The sequence below is a fragment of the Oncorhynchus gorbuscha genome, unplaced genomic scaffold (assembly GCF_021184085.1).
Source record: "Oncorhynchus gorbuscha isolate QuinsamMale2020 ecotype Even-year unplaced genomic scaffold, OgorEven_v1.0 Un_scaffold_16193, whole genome shotgun sequence".
NCBI lineage: Eukaryota > Metazoa > Chordata > Actinopteri > Salmoniformes > Salmonidae > Oncorhynchus > Oncorhynchus gorbuscha.
Window position 1 is genome coordinate 670 of NW_025757915.1, and position 4,672 is coordinate 5,341.

The following is a 4,672-nucleotide window of genomic DNA, read 5'->3' on the forward strand; positions in this document are numbered from 1 at the left end:
GAGATAAATATAAATACTAAGGTTATTCATGCCAGATTGACATCATTTTTACGTTGTCATACTATCCAGATTAATAAGAATAAATTATATGTTCCTTGGAGAACACAGGAAACAGAAAGACAGCATCCCTGGGTGGGCTCAAATCACCAACTTTTAAATTAAGAGTCAAACTCACCAACCAATTGCACCACAGAGACTTGTCATATCCACATCATGGAGCACAACAAACTGAGAACTGTCGTCCCTGGGTGGGCTCGAACCACCAACCTTTAGATTAACAGTCTAACGCGCTAACCACAACAAACTGATTGCGCCACAGAGACTTGTGGTGTCGTTGACCCTGACGCTTGATCGCTGGCCATTTGTGCTCTCATCCAACTGTAAATGGAGTTTACAACAACACTTTGTTCCAATGGTTGTGTTAACGTGCATCGAAGGTGCAGCAACATTTTCAAGGAAGTAGACCTGTAGTTTTCTAATATTTGTTAGCTTTTTGAATGGCCTTAAAAGGGCAAAAATGTAGCGCAATGTTCGTCAGCGCAACATTATATTGAAAGGCATCTGGCAGGAGTAAATTCAGCCACAATCTCAAATATATTCTGATAAATATATATTTTAAACAACTGCATTTTCACAAATGTAATATATAATCGCCAAGCCCATTCAAAATAATAAGGGGACTGACTCTGGAAGAATGATGAAGTGGCTAGTCACTTTCATGGCGTATAGGCGTACATATACACACAAACACACTGGACAAACATTGTCCTTCTCGCGAGATAAATATAAATGCTAAGGTTATTCATGCCAGATTGACATCATTTACGTTGTCATACTATCCAGATTAATAAGAATAAATTATATGTTCCTTGGAGAACACAGAATGATCAAGCTATTGAGTAACAGAAGATCAGAGACCATTGACAGCCATTTTACCAGTAGGTATAGCAACTTGTCATCTTTCATGTTCAACAACACACCAATCACATGTGACAACAGGAAACACAGCAGGTCAAAAGCAAGCTTACTGTAAGGCCAGGAAGGTCTTCCATATCACTAGAAACAGAAAGACAGCATCCCTGGGTGGGCTCAAATCACCAACTTTTAAATTAAGAGTCAAACTCACCAACCAATTGCACCACAGAGACTTGTCATATCCACATCATGGAGCACAACAAACTGAGAACTGTCGTCCCTGGGTGGGCTCGAACCACCAACCTTTAGATTAACAGTCTAACGCGCTAACCAATTGCGCCACAGAGACTTGTGGTGTATTTGACCCTGACGCTTGATCGCTGGCCATTTGTGCTCTCATCCAACTGTACATGGAGTTTACGAAACAACAACACTTTGTTCCAATGGTTGTGTTAACGTGCATCGAAGGTGCAGCAACATTTTCAAGGAAGTAGACCTGTAGTTTTCTAATATTTGTTAGCTTTTTGAATGGCCTTAAAAGGGCAAAAATGTAGCGCAATGTTCGTCAGCGCAACATTATATTGAAAGGCATCTGGCAGGAGTAAATTCAGCCACAATCTCAAATATATTCTTATAAATATATATTTTAAACAACTGCATTTTCACAAATGTAATATATAATCGCCAAGGCCATTCAAAATAATAAGGGGACTGACTCTGGAAGAATGATGAAGTGGCTAGTCACTTTCATGGCGTATAGGCGTACATACACACAAACACACTGGACAAACATTGTCCTTCTCGCGAGATAAATATAAATGCTAAGGTTATTCATGCCAGATTGACATCATTTACGTTGTCATACTATCCAGATTAATAAGAATAAATTATATGTTCCTTGGAGAACACAGAATGATCAAGCTATTGAGTAACAGAAGATCAGAGACCATTGACAGCCATTTTACCAGTAGGTATAGCAACTTGTCATCTTTCATGTTCAACAACACACCAATCACATGTGACAACAGGAAACACAGCAGGTCAAAAGCAAGCTTACTGTAAGGCCAGGAAGGTCTTCCATATCACTAGAAACAGAGAGACAGCATTCCTGGGTGGGCTCAAATCACCAACTTTTAAATTAAGAGTCAAACTCACCAACCAATTGCACCACAGAGACTTGTCATATCCACATCATGGAGCACAACAAACTGAGAACTGTCGTCCCTGGGTGGGCTCGAACCACCAACCTTTAGATTAACAGTCTAACGCGCTAACCAATTGCGCCACAGAGACTTGTGGTGTATTTGACCCTGACGCTTGATCGCTGGCCATTTGTGCTCTCATCCAACTGTACATGGAGTTTACGAAACAACAACACTTTGTTCCAATGGTTGTGTTAACGTGCATCGAAGGTGCAGCAACATTTTCAAGGAAGTAGACCTGTAGTTTTCTAATATTTGTTAGCTTTTTGAATGGCCTTAAAAGGGCAAAAATGTAGCGCAATGTTCGTCAGCGCAACATTATATTGAAAGGCATCTGGCAGGAGTAAATTCAGCCACAATCTCAAATATATTCTTATAAATATATATTTTAAACAACTGCATTTTCACAAATGTAATATATAATCGCCAAGGCCATTCAAAATAATAAGGGGACTGACTCTGGAAGAATGATGAAGTGGCTAGTCACTTTCATGGCGTATAGGCGTACATACACACACAAACACACTGGACAAACATTGTCCTTCTCGCGAGATAAATATAAATGCTAAGGTTATTCATGCCAGATTGACATCATTTACGTTGTCATACTATCCAGATTAATAAGAATAAATTATATGTTCCTTGGAGAACACAGAATGATCAAGCTATTGAGTAACAGAAGATCAGAGACCATTGACAGCCATTTTACCAGTAGGTATAGCAACTTGTCATCTTTCATGTTCAACAACACACCAATCACATGTGACAACAGGAAACACAGCAGGTCAAAAGCAAGCTTACTGTAAGGCCAGGAAGGTCTTCCATATCACTAGAAACAGAGAGACAGCATTCCTGGGTGGGCTCAAATCACCAACTTTTAAATTAAGAGTCAAACTCACCAACCAATTGCACCACAGAGACTTGTCATATCCACATCATGGAGCACAACAAACTGAGAACTGTCGTCCCTGGGTGGGCTCGAACCACCAACCTTTAGATTAACAGTCTAACGCGCTAACCAATTGCGCCACAGAGACTTGTGGTGTATTTGACCCTGACGCTTGATCGCTGGCCATTTGTGCTCTCATCCAACTGTACATGGAGTTTACGAAACAACAACACTTTGTTCCAATGGTTGTGTTAACGTGCATCGAAGGTGCAGCAACATTTTCAAGGAAGTAGACCTGTAGTTTTCTAATATTTGTTAGCTTTTTGAATGGCCTTAAAAGGGCAAAAATGTAGCGCAATGTTCGTCAGCGCAACATTATATTGAAAGGCATCTGGCAGGAGTAAATTCAGCCACAATCTCAAATATATTCTTATAAATATATATTTTAAACAACTGCATTTTCACAAATGTAATATATAATCGCCAAGGCCATTCAAAATAATAAGGGGACTGACTCTGGAAGAATGATGAAGTGGCTAGTCACTTTCATGGCGTATAGGCGTACATACACACACAAACACACTGGACAAACATTGTCCTTCTCGCGAGATAAATATAAATGCTAAGGTTATTCATGCCAGATTGACATCATTTACGTTGTCATACTATCCAGATTAATAAGAATAAATTATATGTTCCTTGGAGAACACAGAATGATCAAGCTATTGAGTAACAGAAGATCAGAGACCATTGACAGCCATTTTACCAGTAGGTATAGCAACTTGTCATCTTTCATGTTCAACAACACCCCAATCACATGTGACAACAGGAAACACAGCAGGTCAAAAGCAAGCTTACTGTAAGGCCAGGAAGGTCTTCCATATCACTAGAAACAGAGAGACAGCATTCCTGGGTGGGCTCAAATCACCAACTTTTAAATTAAGAGTCAAACTCACCAACCAATTGCACCACAGAGACTTGTCATATCCACATCATGGAGCACAACAAACTGAGAACTGTCGTCCCTGGGTGGGCTCGAACCACCAACCTTTAGATTAACAGTCTAACGCGCTAACCAATTGCGCCACAGAGACTTGTGGTGTATTTGACCCTGACGCTTGATCGCTGGCCATTTGTGCTCTCATCCAACTGTACATGGAGTTTACGAAACAACAACACTTTGTTCCAATGGTTGTGTTAACGTGCATCGAAGGTGCAGCAACATTTTCAAGGAAGTAGACCTGTAGTTTTCTAATATTTGTTAGCTTTTTGAATGGCCTTAAAAGGGCAAAAATGTAGCGCAATGTTCGTCAGCGCAACATTATATTGAAAGGCATCTGGCAGGAGTAAATTCAGCCACAATCTCAAATATATTCTTATAAATATATATTTTAAACAACTGCATTTTCACAAATGTAATATATAATCACCAAGGCCATTCAAAATAATAAGGGGACTGACTCTGGAAGAATGATGAAGTGGCTAGTCACTTTCATGGCGTATAGGCGTACATACACACACAAACACACTGGACAAACATTGTCCTTCTCGCGAGATAAATATAAATGCTAAGGTTATTCATGCCAGATTGACATCATTTACGTTGTCATACTATCCAGATTAATAAGAATAAATTATATGTTCCTTGGAGAACACAGAATGATCA

The 4,672-nt window shown here is 39.7% G+C and overlaps 5 non-coding genes across 5 annotated transcripts; all 5 read right to left on the reverse strand.

Annotated features, from left to right (window-relative positions):
• Positions 1-239: 239 nt before the first annotated feature.
• On the reverse strand, positions 240-323 carry trnan-guu. Its single transcript has one exon. It is a non-coding gene; the product is annotated as a tRNA-Asn (tRNA).
• An 867-nt stretch (positions 324-1,190) lies between these two features.
• On the reverse strand, positions 1,191-1,264 carry trnan-guu. The gene has a single exon. It is a non-coding gene; the product is annotated as a tRNA-Asn (tRNA).
• An 870-nt stretch (positions 1,265-2,134) lies between these two features.
• trnan-guu lies at positions 2,135-2,208 on the reverse strand. Its single transcript has one exon. It is a non-coding gene; the product is annotated as a tRNA-Asn (tRNA).
• Positions 2,209-3,080: 872 nt separating this feature from the next.
• On the reverse strand, positions 3,081-3,154 carry trnan-guu. Its single transcript has one exon. It is a non-coding gene; the product is annotated as a tRNA-Asn (tRNA).
• An 872-nt stretch (positions 3,155-4,026) lies between these two features.
• Positions 4,027-4,100, reverse strand: trnan-guu. Its single transcript has one exon. It is a non-coding gene; the product is annotated as a tRNA-Asn (tRNA).
• Between the last annotated feature and the right edge of the window lie 572 nt (positions 4,101-4,672).